Source organism: Anopheles stephensi, chromosome 2 (genome assembly GCF_013141755.1).
Source record: "Anopheles stephensi strain Indian chromosome 2, UCI_ANSTEP_V1.0, whole genome shotgun sequence".
Classification (NCBI taxonomy): Eukaryota; Metazoa; Arthropoda; class Insecta; order Diptera; family Culicidae; genus Anopheles; species Anopheles stephensi.
Window position 1 is genome coordinate 79,676,684 of NC_050202.1, and position 21,485 is coordinate 79,698,168.

The 21,485-nt window shown below is 44.4% G+C and overlaps 1 long non-coding RNA gene across 1 annotated transcript; it reads left to right on the top strand.

The window, feature by feature from the left end:
• Positions 1–4,261: 4,261 nt before the first annotated feature.
• LOC118505449 lies at positions 4,262–5,527 on the top strand. Its single transcript, XR_004905424.1, has 2 exons — positions 4,262–5,228; positions 5,364–5,527. It is a non-coding gene; the product is annotated as an uncharacterized LOC118505449 (long non-coding RNA).
• Positions 5,528–21,485: the final 15,958 nt, after the last annotated feature.

Here is a 21,485-nt window from a genome sequence, read left to right on the forward strand (position 1 = left end):
TGAGCCGGGGTGAGGGACAGGTTCGGTTCTTGCCGCGCAAATACATCCCCCTGCGTAGCAGTTACTTCCAATCTGTCGGACAAAGATGCGGGTTGATGCTTGGCTGTGTAAAAAGGGCAGGTGCGTATGAGGCATCGGCTTTCCGGTGCGTCTGTTTTCTCCAATTTTGCCCACGGACCATAAGATAATGCTCTGTTAGTTTTCTTTTCCTTGTGGATGTGTGTGTGCGCGGAACAGAATTGCGGTTGGCTAGGATATTAATTCCGATGAAAGGTTTCGTACCGGCTCAAGGACACCGCCAGCGAACTCGAATTTGTCTCCGAACATGTTTTGTTTGTGAGGTACGGGGCGTGTAATTTATAGTTTCTTCCTAGCGATAGATTTTCAATAGTGCGATAGTGTAAGAAAAGGGCCCCATAAGCCATTATTCTGCTTACAAAACAGGCCCCTAGACAGAAGATGCTGATTCCACGCGAGCGATAAACGTCACTAGGGCTGGTGGGGTTTTGCAGGTCGGCGACAGTTCAGCACAAGAACAGCGCCAGAATCTTGGGAACTGTGTGTGTGTGTGTGTGGCTTTAGTTGCTCTTGCTCTTCGTTTCCCAAACCGCCACCCGGGGAACTTCCCTCGTAACCGACACGCGAAAAGATGCCGAGATACTTTCACCGGCAAACCGCAAAAGCGCGCCGACCGGGGTAGAACGAAATGAAAAACGACTCCACGCACCGAAAAATTGCACAACTCAGCGGAGCGGAACGGGGTACCAATTTTCTTGAGACTCCCCACCACACGGGTAGAGGGGGGGGGGGGTTGGGGGTTGGAGATGATCAAGAACTCGGTAACTAAAAGAAAAGTAAAACTACCCCCGGGAGTGAAGATAAAGGCCGCGGCGTTGCGGAAGCGGTGAAGATGGATTTTTACGAGCAAAGGTGTAAGGATGCTTGGTGGGGTGGTTGCGAAGGTGGTCCAATGGTGGTGGAGGTTTGTGGATGGAAGGGAGGTTTCGCAATTTTGAGTTCGGTTTTTCGGTTTGGCCTTTTCTGGTTCGTTTGTTTCGGCCTGGGAATGAAACTGTTACCAGGGCTATGGATGGCAGGCGAAAACTGTACGAAAATAGGAAAAGCAGGCAAACGGATGGTAAGAATAGCATGTTTTCAGTAATTTTTTTTTTACCTTAGCGCAAACTATGTGAGCCTGATGTTTGGGGCTGAAATGTGTCTCAAAGCCTGGTTTTAACTGTGATGCTCTTCGGTAATAACTTTGGTATAAAAATAGTCAACAAACGGATAAATGTAAGTGGTGCCTCTCAAAGAAGTTGTTTGAGAGACAATATCTGAGTCCCTTCTCCCAGATCCCCACTCTGTCAGAGATCCTTCAATCTCTGATCGAGACTCTTAACCTCCCACAACCACTTGCGGGAATGATCCCTTTGGTGTTTCCTTTCCTAAGAGGAATGGTCAAACAATGGCTGGAACAATGGCCTTGCCTTAGTATGATGGTCCGTTTGGACGAATAATCAGTCCAATGGCCACCATACTACAATGGAACTGCAGAAGTTTTATAGGAAAAATAGACTCCCTCAAAGTTTTATTAAGGGAACACAATTGCAATGTGTTTGCCCTAAGCGAAACTTGGCTCTCACCCGAAAAGCAAATAACCTTCCCGGGATATAATATTATTCGTCAAGATCGATTTGACCAAGCTAGTGATAGGCGTGGTGGGGGAGTTTTGATTGGTATTGGAAGTAGTCACAGCTTCAACAGAATACACCTCCCTACACCCGAGGGCATTGAATACGTCGCCATCCAGGCAAAGCTAGGAAATCTTGACCTTTCGATTGCGTCTATTTATATCCCACCGGGAGCCAATCTTGACTCTGAGAAGATCAAAAAGGATCTTGAAACGTTAGCTACGGTTCTTCCAAAGCCGTTTTTTATCCTAGGCGATTTTAACGCTCATGGACAAGATTGGGGTTGCTTGCACGATGATAGTCGAGCACCAATCATTAGGGATTTCTGCGACACCTTTAGATTGACCATCTTAAACTCTGGTGAAGCAACTAGGGTGTCATCTCCTATGGCACGTAATAGCGCAATAGACCTATCTCTATGTACGTCATCCTTAGGGCTGGATTCAAAGTGGAAGGTGATCCAAGACCCCCTTGGCAGTGACCACTTGCCAATAGAGATCTCTATTATCAATGGGAATCGTACAGCCGATCCAGTCTTCGTCGAATGTGACTTGACGAAGAACATCGACTGGACGAAATACGGCGACCTTATGTTTGCTTGGCTGCGCCGTGTAGAACCCAGTTTCTTCCCTGACGAGGAATATAAAAATCTCGTTCAAGCAATAAACGAGTGCGCTCTTGGTGCCCAAACAAGACCGCCCCCCCAAGCAAGGAAATTTTTGAGACCCCCCACTCCTTGGTGGGACGCGGACTGTCAAGCGGCATTCTCAGCGAAGAGGAAGGCCTTTGCCCAGTATAGAGCTACTGCCTCCACAGATCTATATGAACAATATAGAGGACTGGAGCGCAAGTGCAAAAACTTGCTTAAAGCAAAGAAAAGAAGCTACTGGAGGAGGTATGTAACCAACCTCTGTCCTTCCACTTCGCTCAGTTCGCTTCAGAGCATGGCGAGAAGGATGCGAAATAGCAGAGCGACCAACGAAAGCGAAAGAGTTTCCGGGGCATGGCTAGAGCCATTTGCTCAGAAAGTCTGCCCAGACTTCGCTCAAGCACCTCCTTTTAAACAAAGTGCACCTGGTTGTGATTCCTCAATGGATTCACCCTTCACAATGGTCGAGCTTTCGCTTGCACTGTACTCCAGCAATAATTCCTCGCCAGGAATGGATCGTATCAGGAACAAGTTGCTCCATAACCTCCCGGACCTGGCGAAGAAGCGGCTGTTGAGGCTTTTCAACATCATGTTGGAGCTTAACACCGTCCCGTTGGAATGGAGGGAGGTGAAGGTTATCGCCCTGTTGAAACCTGGCAAACCAGCATCAGAGTACGACTCGTATCGACCGATCTCGATGTTATCGTGTCTGCGAAAACTATTTGAGAAAATGATTCTTTTTAGATTGGACAACTGGCTCGAATCCAACGGCCTTTTGTCTAGTACCCAATTTGGATTTCGCAAAGGTAAGGGTACCAACGATTGCTTGGCGCTGCTTGTATCCGAAATAGAGCTGGCTCATTCTCGAAAGGAAATGATGGCCTCTCTATTTCTTGACATCAAGGGGGCTTTTGACTCAGTATCAGTACATGTGCTGTGTCAAAAGTTAGAAACCGCGGGATTAAGCCCAAGATTAAATAACATCGTTTTTAACCTCCTTTCTGAAAAGGCGATGAATTTCGACAACGGCCATCTGAAAATTCGGAGGGTCAGTTTTTACGGACTACCACAAGGGTCGTGCTTGAGCCCCTTGTTGTACAATTTTTATGTCAACGACATTGATACCTGCCTGGCACCAGGATGCAGCTTACGTCAATTGGCGGACGACGGTGTTGTATCAGTCGCCAGCAACAACATCGCCGATCTTCGAAGACCTTTGCAAACCACGCTGAACAACCTAGAAGTGTGGGCCAGAAACCTAGGAATCGAGTTTTCACCCGAGAAAACGGAAATGCTCATTTTCTCGTTTTTTTATGACACCGAGAGCAATAGACGCAAAAATTTGGTGAACCCTAAATTTGATATAGTCCTGTATAACAAAAAGATATCCATTGCCAGAACTTTCCGATACCTAGGCGTTTGGTTCGATAGCAAGAATGTGTGGAGGTCACATATTGACTATCTTGTCAAAAAATGCTCCAGAAGAATCAATTTTCTCAGAACGATTACCGGATTCTGGTGGGGTGCGCACCCATCAGACATCCTTAAGCTGTACAAGACAACGATACTGTCCGTCTTGGAGTATGGATGCATATGCTTCCATTGGGCAGCCAAGACGCATCTGATCCGTCTAGAACGCATCCAGTATCGTTGTCTGAGAATCGCATTGGGCTGTATGAAATCAACCCACACGATGTCGCTCGAAGTGATGTGTGGAGTGATGCCGCTAGCGCTCCGTTTTGAGCTACTCTCGCTTCGCCTTCTCGTACGCTCTACTGTCTCAAACCCATTGATAATCGAGAACTTCAACACACTGCATGAGATAGGATCTAAATGCAAAATCATGAACACATATCATGATTTTGCCTCTTTACAGGTACACCCTAGCAGTCCAGAAAATGTAAATCGTGCCAGCTTGCCAGGGTCCTGCAGTTCCCGTTTTATAGTAGATACCTCTTTAAAAGAGGATACAAAGTCTATCTCCGATAGTCTTCGCAGGACGACAATTCCCAGCATTTTTATGGAAAAGTATGGCCATTTGAACCGAAACCAATTTTACACAGACGGATCCTCCTCAGAGCAGGGCATCGGTTTTGGCGTATATAACATCGATTCCGAAGCATTTTTTCAACTACGCCGACCATGCTCAATCTACATAGCGGAGCTCGCCGCAATCTTTTACGCCTTATTGATCATAAGTGCTTGTCCTCCAGACGAATATTTCATCTTCTCCGACAGCTTAAGCGCTGTCGAAGCACTAAAGTCTGTGAAGGCAATTAAGAGCCCTGACTATTTTGTGAAAGAAATTTTAAAGGTCTTAAGCTCCTTGTTTGAAAAATCTTTCCGAATATCTCTTGTTTGGTTGCCCGCTCATTGCGGTATTCTAGGCAATGAAAAGGCAGATCAATTGGCCAAAAAGGGCGCTTCGGAAGGGTCTCTTTTTGATAGGCCTATCCTACCTCACGAGCACATGCGTGCCCCACAATCTCTCTGCATGGCTCGGTGGCAGAGTATGTGGGACACAGATGAGCTTGGGAGGTTTTTATATTCGATCACTCCCCAAGTTAGCTTGAAGCCCTGGTTCCAAGGCATCTCAGGAGATCGTGCGTTCATTCGAATGATGTCTAGGCTTAGGTCTAACCATTTCGCATTGGGTGCGCATCTCCAGCGTATAGGACGGGCCGACTCCAAAACATGTGGCTGCGGCCTCGGATACCATGACATAGATCATATTCTATGGTCTTGTCTGGAGTACGAGGCAGCACGACCCTCCCTATTGGACGCAGTTCGGGACATCGGCAGAACGCCCAATGTTCCAATTCGAGATCTGCTGGGTGGCGGGGATGATGCCTACCTGAGGGCTATTTTTGAGTTCTGCCGAGCGAATGGTATTGTAGTTTAGTACCTTACCTTCTTTCCTTCCACTCCTACTGTTTGTCTGTTATACGTGTTGTATCTCGCTTGTGTGTATGATGATGAATGACTGATTGAATGAATGAATGTATGAATGAGTGCGATATTAGAGGGGCTTGGTATGGCATAGACGGAATATCCAGGATGATCCAGGACCAAAACTACACCGTTGCAATGGCGTGTTGCAACGGTCAAAGAAAGCAGACAAGCCAGAGGGATGGAAGAACGCTGGATCTCGACACGCAGAAAACTGACGATGGCATATCCCAAAAAACAAACGGGATGAGATGATCACCTACGATACCGACCCTCGCAACCAACACTACCACGACTACTGGATGACGGATATATATCAACCGAGCTCACCCGGGATAAGGTGCCCTTTCACGGTTTGGAGAAGGAAATGTTTCCAAACCATCGTGAATTGTACTTATTTTTGTAATTTAGCTTTAAGCAATACGGCCAGGCCGTTCTTTATGAATAAAAAAAAAAATATCTGAGTCGCAATCTTTGAATCTCTAAAACACTCTAAAATGGTAAATTATAAATTATTTCTATTTCAGACAACATTAGACAACGTTGGAGCAAACTTTTGCCACGTCCCCGGACAATCCCCCGGATGTGAACCCAGGTCCTGTCGTATGAAGACTGGCGTCGTTATCGCCTCTACCACCGGTCCGATCCGATCTCTTAATTATATTTGTTTTTAATTTAATTATATACACTTTTAAATTATACGAAATCCTTGTATTTATTGTATTATTAATCCTCGAATTTATACCTCAATTATCCGTTCCGAAAACTGTAACATATTTGCTGAAAGTGTACTTTCCTCACCAGCCACTCCTGTCAATCCTTACCATAGAATCTTTACTTTGTCGTAGTAAAATTAAATTTGACAATCCTATATACTTTACGCCAGATCCGTTCTGGCATGAAGCCAGCACCCAGTACGATGTAATCGTTATATACAAATAGAAAAACAGTGCCTCGCAAGCCGTATCTTGCAATTCCGAGTAATTGATTGCATTTATTTTCATCCATTCCTTCTCTTCGACACTTTACCACCGCATACTGCAAGATTTTCCCGTGGATTCGTTTTTACGCCACAATGACTACATCCTACGCTTCCCCAAACCCATATGCTGCACATTCCGCACCGATCTTTGCTTTCGTTGCACTTGCGCTTTCCCTGGTAGTAAGAGCCTCGTTTTAGACCACTCCAAAGAGTCCAGGATGATGTAAGAAAAAGGTGCTTAGCGCTCGCTCGGTTCTACATGAATGATGCTACGCTATACGCTTGATTTTCTTGTGTTTCTTTTTAACTCTTTCTCTCTCTCTCTCTCTCTCTCTCTCTCTCTCTCTGTTTCGCAATGCTTCATTGCGACTTGCTTCTGCCATTATTGCGTGTTTTACTTCGTATTCCAACCACGGTTTGCTGCTTTTACGTTTTGCGAAAAAGTTCTTAAGAATGCTTGAACGTCTTTTCCACAATTCCTTATTGGTGTTTGTGTGTGATCTCTTTGCAAACGCACACTCGCAACGCGAATGCTTCGTTCCAAAACAAAGTTGGCCTTGGAATGGTTGGAAAAAGACGGCTGCTGCCAAGCAGTCGCACCAGCTGTCAATGGTGGCATAACATTAGGCTGCGAATCACATATCGGCTTGTGTTTGGATCGTGGCTTCCCGTGGGGAGGGTTAAAACAGGAACGAGGATGATCGTGTGATGCTAAGAAATTAAGATAAAAAAAAAAACAGGCCTCGCCAACTCTTTGCGTCACGAGACTGCTGCGGAGAAACCCGGTAAGGAATGTGCCTCTGGTTGTGTGCACTTTTACTTCCATCGACCCGGGGATTTTAGTACACAATTTCTCAACTCATTTTGTTTCCGTGTGTTCCCGCGATGCCCGCGTGTGTGTGATCTTACCTCGTGAAGTACTGGCCCGGATGGTTGGATTTAGCCCGCTGGCCTGGTTGCTTTCGCGAAGCGAGTTTTTCCCTGTAAGAAACTGGCTGGAAAGATCTTGAACTTGAAGTTTCTTCTTGCAGCGGTGGGCCTCGTACATTGCCGTAGTCTCTTTTCGATTCTATATACCATTCTTGTTTCGCGTTCTCTTTTGCCCCGTCAATTTATGGTACGTTCTAGCTTCTTTCGCTTTCGCAAATCCCCTTTATTCTGCATTTATTCCTCAATTTCATTTTCATCTCCTTATTTACTGCACACTTGATGGTTGTGTGTTTTTTTCCTCCTCTTTTTTGTGCTGTCATCATTTATCTCATTCTCTATCTCGGTTGCTTCGTTGCATTGTTTTGCTGCTGCTATTCTTGTTCGTTGATATACTCCACTAACTTCGTTTTCCATTTTTTTCCGGTTTCTGTTCAGCTTTTTTTTTCTTTCATTTTCTTTGTAGAACTGGTTTCTCTCCCGCGGTCTGTAAATTGTGCAATCGTGGATTTCGTTCTTGGGTGTTTTATTCTTTTTTCTCTGCTTTTCGCAATTGTTGTGGCCGTTCATGCTTTGCTCAATTTTTTGTGATATTTTTTTTCAAACCTAACTCTATTTTTTTCCTTATATAAATGTTTTCTGCTAGGAATAAGTTTAACATACAAATCGTAAATTTTATATCTCAATTTTATCAAATAAAGCTTACTAAAAAGCAAAATAAATTTCCATATTCATCATCAAATCATCATACGGAAAGATACCGTTAGTGATCTGCTAAATGTATGCACAATAATCTGGTGATTGGCGGTTTACGTAATCTACCTGATGCTTAGAAGAATGATCTGAAGCCCAAACAAAGTTAGGGTTTTTGAAGAAGACGAGCAACACAGAATTCTTACCAAGTGAAGAACCGGTTTAACATATCGAGTTGCGAATTTAACGAAGCTCACAACAGTCGCTGAACGAAAAGTGAATGTGAAGTATAGCAAAAATTTACTCGAGCGTGACTTTAGAACGTATTCGTGATGCGAAGTTTTATGATTGGCAACGATTGGTGGGTTGCATGAATTGGCAAATTTTCTCGCGGGGTTTGGAATGGAGCCAGAACGCGGCGCTAACCAGTTTTCTAGATCAGTAGAACCATTTCCGGAATTCCAAACTGAAGACCATGAAAGGGGATCGTTTGAAAGGAAAAAGCTGGCTTGGAATATATTAACGCAAGAAGATTAGACATAAGTCGTTTAACAACTGCCCATTTCCAATCAAGCAGCACGATGTGGCATTTTGGGAAAGTTACTAATGCAAACAAGCATTCTGGGTGCGTGCAGGCGTCGCGCAAATGCTGCCCTCGATCCGTTCCTAACCTGCAATTATCGACCATTCCTCAGCGTTTGGGTTCCGCAGTGGAGTTTCGGGGAGTTCCGGCTGTTTGTTGTGTTTCAGCTGGGCCGTTGCTGTATCTGTTATTATGTGTTCTGTCCACGCAGTTGATCCACCTTCATACGCCCAAATGATTGAACAATGTGCAGTCACAAATAAACCAAAAAAAAAAACCCCAGAACACTCGGCAGTGACAAATGGGCTAGGTCTTGGCCCTTCCCGTTAGCAGGGAACGATAGCATACGGTAGGAATTGATGCGCTAAATTACGAAATCTTGCCGCAGATAATTATACACCCGGACCGGTACGTTTCGTCCTCGCTTTCGGAGGTGAAATGTAGTTTTGTAATATTTAGTTTTTAGCTTTTTGTTGCTGAACACGGAACACGGTTTAGGGTGAGGCATAGAACCCAATAATCATTTCTCAGTTCTAGAACGATGACTAAGGTATGTTCTATCACCGAACAACATGGGCAACCGGGGGTCCATTCGTCCTTGATGTGAGAATGCAATTTCGATCACCTATACGTTCGGGAAACGCGGCTTCCGTGATCGATTGCCGTTAGGTTTTTGGCGTTTAGATGCCACTTTTTTTTAGCAACTTGGAAATGGGTTTCTAAAATACACACAAAACCCCCCATTCGGGTTGGTTGGTTTTGGGGGCGGACACTAACGGGAAAAATATGGGTGTGAAAATTTATTACACATATTCCAATTAGTTTGGGACTGGTAGACCAGTCATAATGCTGTTGGGATGGCAAAATGAGGGCTCCCATAGCTTCCCCACGAAAGTTCCATCCAATTACCGAAAGCTGTAAAAATTCGCATAAAATTGTATGAGCAATAAAGGGAGGGATGTTAAAATTGTTTATTTAATGAGCATATTATTGACACGCGACGGTTTTGTGATGTAAAATTTGGCATATTAGTTTGAAGTAATGAAAAGTTACTGAAAAAATGATATTAGTTTGAAGCAATTAGAATAAGTTGGAAAAGTTGAGGGAAATGACAAAATGTATCCAAATAAAGGCGATTGGACTGTTATTTATAAAAGATAGAATAGCTTAAATTTATTAAACAAAAAATAGTTGGAGATTTTAAGTCTCTGCGATCCGTTCCACAATTGGAATTTTAGGTAAGAATAGGTCTCGCTATAAATAAAGCGCACCTTTTTAAACTTCCAGGTAGTAAAGGCTCCCTCGTTATAGGCGCCAGAACCCTCAAAAGCGTTCGATTTCAATGCCATCCGAACGACAAACTCACTCACTCGAGCCCCAATTATAGTAGGAAACCGTGCTCACGCGAGGGCTCGATGGCTCGTTCGAAGCAACATCGGATCGGAACCACTAGAAGCTAGCGTTCGTGTTGTTGATACTAGGCCGTGAAGTGCGAGTGATGCGATTTGAAGACGTGTTCGCCCAATTGGGAAGGAAACGAATAGCTGAACAGATTCAAGGTTTTCTGCTTGAGATTTGTGGTTCTTCTGCTTCCACTAGCCACGCTCGTGCGCCACCAACGGATCTGGATCTTCTTCGACTGGTGGCCCACTCGAAAAAAGGTTGCGGTGTAGTTTATGCTCATTCAGCGCATCAGACTACACACGTCAATGAATGAAACGCAAGAGCATCGTAGAAATGGAATGCCGAATTTCAGAAAGAGATAGCTGCGGAGAGTAGCATAAACCGTTTCGGCACCGTTTGTGAGGTGACAGCGTCCGGAAGAATGGGGGTTCGGAGGATTTTTGGGGCTTCGCCAAACCCCACCTCATCTCGTACCCCACACACCATCCTTGCGTTACGTTTTGTTACATCGTTCATCATCAACATTATGCTGCCGGCCCGATGCTGTACACCGTGCCGTGAAGGACAAGGAAGGGCAAACCTTTATGTTCTCTTCATGTGGGGCGGCGCAGAGTCGCAAAACTTCGTTGCTATGCCTCGGCCAACGTGCCAGTGATACCGGTTGGCCACCTTTTGCTGGACCGTTTTTCGGTTTCATTTTTGCAGCCTGATGAATATATTAAATTACTGTTTCGGTGGGTGCCTTCTGTGGCCGGTTTCGTGTGATGGTGCTAGCGCATCGGACCGACCGGTACGCTGGAAGAAGCATGGATTACAATTCTACATTCACAGGCCATTAGCAGTGTGGGGCTCGGATGGTGATGGAAAAGTGGACGTAACCCGGTCAAGTTTGGACATCTTGATAGCGAATGTTTGTGTGTGTGTAAAATTCTTTCAGGGGTTACTATTTTAAGCTTACATACACAGGTTGTTATGAGGCACCATCCCTTGTTTGGCCGTTTGCCGATTGCCGATTACTGTACTATTGGGAGGTTTGGATTGCGGAGCGGACACGTTTTTGCAGGATGACCATTAAACGTAACTGGAAAACGTGCAAACGATCTGCCCTGATGGGAGGCAGGGATTTTAAAGTTTTGGACAGGTCGTACAAGGGTTTATTTTTAGCTATTAGCTTTAGCTATCAAATTACAGTGAGTACGCTTTCAGCATTTGGACGCATCTTAGAAATATCATAAAATTGCACTAAATTAACAAATTTTAAGTGACATTCCAGTTTGTTTGAATTTATTGGATTAAATAAACTTATTACTTGCCCCATTCGTTGAAGAGATAGTTGGAAACAATCAGAGAGGAAAATCAACTACTGACCAGATCTTCACGATGCGACAAATCTTGGAGAAGATGGCGGAGCAGCAGCTCCACTCCTACAATCTCTTCATTGATTTTAAAGCCGCATATGACAGCATAGCCAGGGTAAAACTGTACGACGCAATGAGCTCGTTTGGAATCCCGGCCAAGTTTACCAGGCTTGTAAGAATGACAATGGCCAACATCACATGCCAGGATGAAAAACTCTCAGGGCCCTTTGCTACCACCAAGGGCCAGGGCGCCAGGGAGATGGGTTTGCCTGTCTCCTTTTCAACCTGGCGCTAGAGAGAGCCACCCGCGACTCGGAGGTGGAAACTTCGGGGACCATCTTCTATAAGTCAATCCAGATCCTGGCATACCCTGATAACATAGACATCATTGGTTTGAGGCTCTGCTATGTAGCAGAAGCTTATCAAAGGATCGAGCGTGCGGCACAGAACCTCGGGTTGGAGATTAACGAGGCGAAAACCAAAATGATAGTGGCGCACCACCAACGGCCCTGCTAACAAACACTGATTTACGCAGGGGTGATGTACAGATAGGTGACCGCACCTTCGAAATCGTCCAAAACTTAACTTATCTGGTCTGGTCAAAAGTCAGCACCGACAACAACATTGATGTTGAGTTACGCGCAAGGGTGCTGGCTACCAACCGGCCATACTCCAGCCTGAGGAAACTGCTCCACTCTAAATACCTGTCGTGACGGACGAAGCTGGGACTGTACAGAACATTTATAGTCCCAGTACTCACATACGCCTCTGAGACATGGACTCTGTCCAAAACTGATGAAACCCTCTTAGACGCGTTCGAGAGGAAGATGCTCAGAAGGATTTTTGGCCCCGTATGTGTGGAAGGAGCCGCTACAATGACGAGCTCTACGAACTGTACGATAATCTTACCATCGTGCAGCGAATAAGACTCGCCAGGCTCCGGTGGGCTGGTAACTTCATGAGAATGACACCGGGCGACCCAGCCCGTAAAGTCCTTTAAGGCCGTCCACACGGACAGAGGAGGGGTGGTAAGCCCAAATTGGGATGGAGTGATTGAGCTCCACCAGAACGGCCGGGATAACGGATTGGTAAAGGACAGCGCTAAACCGTGAGCGGTATCGAGGATTGTTACAGCAGGCCAAGACCGCAAAGCGGTTGTAGCGCCTGATAAGTAAGTAAGTAAGTAAATTGAATTATTAAACCTTTTAATATATCTTGATTGACATTTACCATGTATTTAAATTTAATTTAATCTTAACTTTTTATTTCTTATTACAATATTAACGGCCATTTTTATATTTTTAATTATTTTATTTTTTTATCTTGTTTTATTTTAAATATTATATTCTTCGCAATAAAACTCCACAAAATACGGCCCGCCAGCAAGGTTTTGCAACGTATGCAAATACAGCCCAGAATGTAGGGCACACATGGAACGTCAGGAAAGTGTCTTTCATTAATTATGGTAACACAGTAACACGCTCTGCCATGCCAGCGTTTATTGAAACCGCTCCCTAGGGACACTCACACTCGCACACACACAAACGACAGCAAACCCTTACCCTCGTGCGTATGCCATTTTTGGATTAGAAGCGATGTACGATGAATCACCCTATGGATAAAACTTCCTGCCCACCGAAAGGGAAGGGCTCGGCAGCTTTATTGTGATTAAAAATATTAATTTCGAGTGCCAGCAAGAGCTTCGATGAAATGATACAAGACAAAAAAAAGTCAAAATTTCATAAAAATCGAATCAAAATACCCCACGTTTTTCTGTTTTAGAAAACAAATCACATACAAGTGTTTTCGTTGTGCTCTTGAACATTGTTACCTTCAAGCGAGTGAGTATTTTTATCGGTTCGTGGGTTACCTACTCCTTTCAATATTTATCTTTCCGACCGAGGCTGAAATCAAAATTCATTATAAACATCTTAACACACCGCCAGCGTTAAAGTGTTCTGGCAAGAAAGTAATTACAAATTAATTACAACCCACGAAACCGGCAGCCCTGTGCCGCGTAGGACAACGGCCCGTAAGAAAGTTGCTGTGAGCTGCCACTTGACATGTTCATATCCAACAAACAAATATTGACACACTTGCGTGTGACGTACGCTACATACCCGGAAGCTGTCGCGAGCTGATGAGGTACGGCTCCTTTCGCGCACGAAGGTTTTTCAACATTCCGCGCCAACGCTCACGTATGTTGTTTAACGCGAAGAACGCCCGGAAAAACAACATCGCGGTACGCGTGCCTTTTCGCTGACGCTGATGCCCGCCGGTAACCCAGAAGTTTGGCGCTCATTTCGGGAAAATCTTAAGTGCGAGTGGATTGTTTGTTTCGCCGCGAAAGAAAACTGGTTCCTGTGGTGCAGGGCAAAATCGACTCTAATCATGCGGCAAACCGAAAACGGAACCGTCCACCGGTGCCTTCATAATTCATGTCCAGCAGTCGCCGGACAGTAAGAAATCTAATCCTTTTTACCATTTCCCAATCGCCGGCACGTCGGTGGGATGAAAGATTTATAGAAGATTCTGTCGTCCTTCCTTCGAGACGGCCTCGGAACCAGTTCCGGTGGCGTACGCCGGCCGAACCATTAGGCCCGATGTCCCTCCCGCAAAAATCGTTGAGCCCCTTTGAGCCGGTTTAATGGCGTTTGCAGTGCAGTAAAAGTGATTTACATCCATCGGGCGTGCTTAGACACTCCGGGCGGTTTTCGGCTTAAGGAGTGGACTCCGATACCGAAAGGCATGGTTGCTAAGCAAATGGATACTTAATTTAACTGGTTACAGTGGGACTTTCGGCCGGTCATTATCTAAATGGTTACTAATGGGTTTTTGTGTCCGGCCGGGGAAGAACCGGGCCGGGAGATGGGAAGTTACCGAGATGGGGTTAACCCCGGCACCAGCAAAGTTCAATCGTTTGGTGCGATTGTAGGTATCGCGCGGGAAGGCTTCGGGATAGGATTGTCTAAAGTCATCGGACAAAGGGCATGGCGAGAAATGGGTGTACAACATCCAAAACATAATCAAAATCGGAGGATCAATCGATCTACTCCTATTGGACTGTGAATCTTGAGGATATGTTTTACTGCTAAAAATATTATTTATGACGATCCTAACTTCAGCGAAATCGAGAAGAACATAAAATAAATCATGCCCTTTTGATAGCTCACCCGAAACTCTGATGCCCAATAATTTATTTATAGATTTGCCAATCGATCTTCCCGGGCTCGATCGACGACGGCTACGATTCGTTTAAAATTATGATAATTTTAACTTGTAATTCGATTTTCTTTTATTAGCTTAAGCACTCTCTCATCTTATTCCATCAGTGATACAACTTGTTTTTGAACCCTTCCTTAACAGGTTTACCAATTTTCTATGGCTTCACCCTGTAGTTATTATGCAATCGGGAAGAATTTCATGTTTTCTTTTAAGGTTCATGCTATTCTTCACATCTTTTTCCAGTTGTTATTGTTTTGCGAGCTAAAGCTGTGTTGTTTAGGTTGCTAAAAATATCCCTCCCTACACACGGAAATTCTACGAAACACACACACACAAAACAAGCAATAATGATTACGATCAAAACAAAGCTGCGCATAAAGCAGCACCGAAAAGCGTAATAATGACGCCAACAACGAAAGCCTTGTGGCCCACGGAAGGATCCTACCACTCGGGCCTACCGGAGTGCCTGCCGCCCGATCAGGTTACGACGCCCGATGTAGTTTCTCGGTGCGTTGCGATCGAGCAGAAGGGAACGGCTGCCAGCTGCCTACCCTTTTCTTCATCCTAATTTCCGCCACTTAGGTGTTTTTCTAACACAGAGATCTACTTTTTCGGCAAATGTTCTTTCGCCGAACGTGGACGATTATGTTTTGGTATTTTTAGGCATTATTTTTTGCTGCTGCATGTTTTTTCTTTGTTTGTGCTGGTCCTTTGTGCCAGCATATGCATAATGCGTTCAAAATGGAGGACCTAATATGCTTGATGGTTTTGCCAAAAGAGAAGGAAGAAAGAGTTACGCGACTTACGTGGGCTTTGCAGGCGCCTGTTAAGCACTGTTGAACGGTGTTTTTGAGGTGGCTCAAGCGAAAAGGCTTGGCCCCGGAAGGGCATGCGTTGCGTAATTGGTGTGGAGCTGGTTGTTTTCTTGTTCTGATAGTCTTTTCTGTTTTCGTACCATCTGGATTTGAAGCAAGAACGGGAGATTATTAAGATTGTTTTCTTTGTTTAGGTTCTTCCTCTAACAGAGAGAAGTAGGATATTATTGATAAAGTTCAAACAATCATTTCGGTTTTTATTTATTATAAAATATTTACAGTATTGCGTGAAAGCATAAGGGAAAATAAGTAAAAATTAGATCTTCTCATACTCTAACAAACTTTCATTCCCCTCGGGACCGATAAAATAAACAAATAATTATCTCTTACACAATTGCGTTGGCAAAAATCACCCCGATGAATTGCACTGATTGATGGTGTCGATATTCATTTATTATTTTACCAATGATGGAAAACCAATTTTGCCCAACGGTGGTGACCTAATTCTAACCCCAATGTTCTTTTTTTTTCTTGTCTACCCCAGAAGAAAGCACACTGTTCCATTATACCACACGAGCGACAACAGGAAATTTGGCACAACTTCCGTCCTTTTATCTTCACCATCTCACCATGCACACGAGTCCTGGTAAACTGTTCCCCCTCCCTTTCGGGCTTATCCACTGGCGTCAAAAATGCTCATTCCATACCCCACACTGGGAGAAAGAAAGCAAACTGGTCAACGAGTGTTGGAGATATTTTTATGATTTATTCGCAAATGCAAACGGGAAATGGACAAAGTTTCCGGCAAAAGGGCACAGTCGGTTTTCGCAACGCAGCCTATCGGAAACGTTGGTCAGTTGGGTTTTGTTGGTGAAAGTGGTGCGGCGAGGCCGGTGGAATGGAAGTGGAAAATTAATGTTCTGTTTTCTCCGCAAAAAGCGCCTTCCACGTGTGATGGGCAGCTGGCGCCACTGACCATGGTGCACGGACGTCCTGCCACAGAGCGACGAATGTGTCGATTACACTAGTTTTATGTTTCTTTTTACGTCCTTTACGATGACAATCGATGGTATCGATGATGATGGTTGATGGTGATGAGAGGATCGTCTCGATGGCTATACTCGATGATTGCAGCAAGTGAATTACCTTCTCTGATAAAACAGAAGCCTATCGGTCCACGGAAACAGGAGGAAAATCAACAGGAGCCTGAAAAATAGCCCGAAGCCTACAGCTACCACGTGCTGTCCACGTCCACCAAACGGATGACCCTGATGTGTCGTAATTTATTCAAAGTTCACCATAAATATAGCGTCAAAATGAAGTTGTTGCATGAAGTTGGGATTCGTATTCCTTTCGGGAAAAGGGGGCTGAACAACATTTCCTTATCGCAGCCGCCGGAGACTATTTAGCCATAAATGTTAGCAGTACCGTAGCCAACGCACAAGAGCAAAAAACTCGCTCCTTCTTCTTTTGCTTTCCACCTCAAAACTGCTCTTTTATCGCTTTTTTATGCGCCGTATGTAGATTAAGAACGTGTTGCGTAAATTTCGAGAAACTCGTTTTTCTGTTCTCCCTCAGCTCACATGCTTTGGCTTTGATTGTGTGTAGCGACGTTTAAGGACGTTCCGAGACCTGAAGGGAAGATGTCGGAAGATGTTGTCTTTTTCGGCTAGCTTTCGTACCAACCAAAACAAAACAGGGGACAGTGTGCGAGTGTGTGCGAGCGAAGGATTTAGGCTTGAAATGATTACACAAAGTTTTTGGGTTAGTGTTTAGGCGAACGTTTCCCTCTGGTCAAAGGATGTACGGAGCACACCTTGCCCTTAGGTGTGCTTACTTAATCGGTCTTTTGAGGGTGCCGAAATGAGTGTCATGAGATTGCTTGGCTGGAGGGAATAGGGCACGGCACTTTTGTGCCAAAAGGGTCGACCGATGAATACCGGGCCCGGATACACGCATTGTGAGCAATTTCAGGATATTGAGGTTAGTGGGATTAGAGCCAAGGAGGATAAGAAAAAATTATACGTTCATTTTTATAGCACATGCATGCAAGTAAAAATAGCTTGGGATTCGGTTTTTTTATTTGCTTTTCAGACAATTATATTATCGCAACAAGGAGTGCAAAATAATCCGTGGAAAAACAAGGATGGAAAAATCAAACAGAAAATATTTGGATATTATGGAACTTTATAGGATTATAAATAGGCATTTTTATGTGCTGAATTTTAAATACTATAAGAATACACGATGAAACATATTAAAATCTATGTTATAAGATCGCCAACTGCTGCATACCGTGTGCAGCCTCGCATCGCTCGTTTTCCGCCTAAAGGTATGCAACGCGCATTGCACTGCTCCACCGGTTTGAGCTACAGTGATGATCGCTCTCAAAGCAACGCGTCGGTTTGATGCTACCATTCTTACTTTTCGTTCTAAACATTACAGAATGTTAAATTCTGTATCTACCCCGGTTGAAACACTGTCGAAGATTCTTCCACAGCTCCTCCATTTCCACAAACACACAAATCCTATCAACAGGGCTGGCTTTTATCACTCAACACCATCAGCCACCGCCAACCCATCCCAACCAACTTCTATCCGGTTTTGCCAAATTCTAATCGTGCTAGGAAATGTCCTTCCTGCCCTCCGCTTCTTAAACCCCCTTTCCGCATCTGCGTCTCCCGCTGTTCGTTTTATATCCTCTTCTGGTTATGCTACATTTGTAGCAAATCTCATAAAATCTACCCAACGATTCGGCCCCTAGACTCGCGCAAAAACCACAACCTCTGACCAGTGCAGCCCCGTGATTTTCGTGTAAAGTTTCCCCCAGTGACCGGAGTCGTATATCTGAGGCCTTACTGCCGCCGGAAACGCTACCCCCGAAAGGCCCAAACCATCCCGCTGTGCTGGGAGCTCCCTTGAGCGGGCGGACCAGTTTTTTTCCTTCTACATCGCTTCCCATTTTCTCGCTCCTAGAAATGGCCGGAAGGATCCACTGCTCGGTCACCACGTGGGCCTTTTTCCGAATGGATGTGAAGATGTTCATAAACAAACAAAAAAAGCGGCGAGTAGAAAAACTGGCCGAAATCGGTACGCCTTTTATATTTATTTATTGTTATTGCTGGTTTCGGGAAACGGATGCCGGCAGGTTACTGCGTGCTCACTCTGGGGGGTTCCGGGATATGAACTGTACCGCACACGCCACTAGATTGACTTTGATTTCTAGCACTCTAAGGCCAGTGTCAATCCTTTAACAATAATTCAGGAGCGGACGCCCACCAAGGCCTTAAATCGAAATGCATAAAAATTCGTACTCCGTCCTGGGCGACTGGGTAAACATCATTTAGTATACGAATGTGTATGCCCCACATAGCTCTCGAGGGATATCATCTTGCCGGCTCCGGGTTGCCTCAACCAGCAAACCCCGAATCAGAATAAATGGATTAAAAACATTGTTTTTCCCCAGCTTTCTTGGTCAATGCGCTTCATACAGCCAAGCTGTCGCGAATCCTCAGAGCGTCTCAGACGCCCGCCGGGCAGAACGGGTTGTGCACGTCGGTTGGGCGGAACCATAACTTTAATTATTTTTCCAATTACACCTAAATATTTAACGAGTCAATTCATGCCGGCCATGTCCGTTCAGTTGCAAATGGTGTGTGCAAGGGGGTTTTAAGGTTTTTTTTTTGTTCCTTCAGGACACGCTGAACGCAAAGCGGAATAAAAAAATTGTGAAAACGCGACAAGATTTCCTAATTTGTGATTTTTTTTTCTTCCTTTTTTGTAGGGATTTTTCGCTGCAAGGAACACTGTGGAAGGTGTGCTGATGTCTCCTATTGTGCGTTTTTGTTGTTGTTGTTGTCTGTTTTGTTCTCGTGTCGTGTGCAGAAGCTGTTTAGCTGCTAGCAATGAAGCCAAAATGCAAGTCGCCTACTAATGAATGATACATTGTTTTCTGCCTAACGCCACCCGTTCGTCGTTGTCAGCACAATTGAAAAGGGGTTCTGGGGGAATGGGGCCGAAATAGCCGGCCGTACAAGTACAAGTTGATTTCGAACGCAAACCCCCGGAACCGGACTTTAGCACAATTGGGAAACACGAGGCAGGATACAATGTGTTTTTTTTTTTTGTCCAAATCTTATTTATTGCCCTCGGGCAGGAATGGCGTAAATGAGCTGAGAGAAGAAAAAAAAATCCTTCTCAACCGCCTTCAATGAGACGCACTCGCTCAACCCTTTATCCTTCAGCAATTGCACCCTGGTGTGCGCGCGGTACGGTGGATGGAAATTGTGTCGTCATATTTTTCCATTTTCCCGGAGCAGGAGGCAGAAATGCGTACAAAAATTATGATAGATTACCGCTTCTCGGTGGAAAACGGAACCGTTCGCGAAAGCACTTAATAGCACCCGGGGCTAGTTTGGTGAAATCTTGAAAATATACGCTTCATGATAAAGAGTTAACAAAAAGCATGAAAGTAGGAACCCAACGATAATGATTTCTTATCGATAAGACTTTACCTAGAACAGTCACTGCCAAACAAAGTGTAATTGTCACACAGCATGCGATCTAGTGCAATTGGCAGGATTTGTTTTTGAACACGTTGTTAATGATGACGGAAGAACATTTTCGACAATTGGACCGTATTCGAGGGATAACTCTTAACGGTAAGCTACGTGAGAAAATGTTTCATGCTTGAGATTTTTTTTCTTAAAAAGCAACTTTAGACGAGTGCTCAGAAACAATGTATAAATTTTGGCTCTTTTCTATTATCTGTAAGTATGAGTGAGAGTATGATCCTCTGATTCGTCCTATTACCGATTAAAAAGGGTGCTACTGCCACTCTTTCAGCCCACCGACAATTTTTATTAAGTGGATCCTGATTAATCTTTTCTATGCAAAACCCCTTCAATATCGTGAGTGCTTAAGTCTTAGCGCTCTATCATCATCCCTCCCTCGGCATCGAATCGTCCCAATGGACCTCTTAATATGTTACAAAACATCTCCACCCCTAGTGTGCTGCATGCGTACCGCACACATGCAAGGAAACGATTCCCACGATCCGGTGTGGCCCATCAGGACGGGCGAGTTTTCTTCACTCACGTTACCCAACGAACGACAAGTGCACGCATTCCTGCCCTTGCTGTACTGCCAACAAGTACCCTTGAAAAGGTTCCCGATTAGGTGGGAGACAGAGCTTCTAGAACAAAAAATTGGATATACAAATAGGGATGTGACGTTCGCAGCAATGATGATGATACGTGATAAGGCTTTACAACGCTAAGGTAACCAAGTCTTATGTGTTGGGGTATCGATCTCTAGGGAATTTCGAGCGTCACGCCATGGGCTCTTCGATGGGTGTGTAAAACGAACCCAAAATTTCGTCCGTTTCATCTCACAAAGATAAAGATTAATTAGATTTACATAATGATTTCATGTTCTTTCTGGTTTGGCAGTTTTAGGTTAATCGATTCCATTTCTAGATTGGATAAGCCGTTGATGTAATCCAGTCAAATACTGGACAGTACTTAATCAATCTCCCATATGGTTTTGGAGTAGTGAAAACGCTTAGCATAATTATCGCTCGTAGCTGCATGAGAGTTTTTCACCACGACTGTTTCTCAGCTCTAAAAGAAACCCCTTTGTTGTAGGATAAAAAGAAATTCAAGATTGTTCTAATTGAACAGTGACCAGAAGTAGTAATATTGGTACAACAAATGAAACTAAAAAAATAACACCATGGTAAAAGCTTCTTTTGATCATCAATGGATCAGCGTGACAAACATTGATCTTTTCTTGGTGCAATCCTCCCTCTTCCTTGGCACTATAACCTCGAGAAGTCTCGGTCTGCCATTTCTGCATTTATGTGTCTCGATTTTACCCGTAGTAAAACAGTCAGCCTTAAGTACGGGGAGGCGGTCCGGATGGGGTTTGAGCCCCGGTCCTGCCGTATGAAGATCGGCGCCGTTATCGCCTCGCCACCTACCTAACTGCCCAAAATAAAATCTCGTAAGGGCAAATAGTAGATTTTACGGACTTCATTCAACGTAAAATTTCCTCTCATCAAATATTGAAATGATTGAACGATCTTTAAGATATAATGATATCCTAAATGTACTTTGAATTACCATAACCTTATTCCTTAAATCGTTTAGCTGTTAAAAAAAACCTTTCAATCATACTATCAATCACACCCAAAACATTGACATCATATC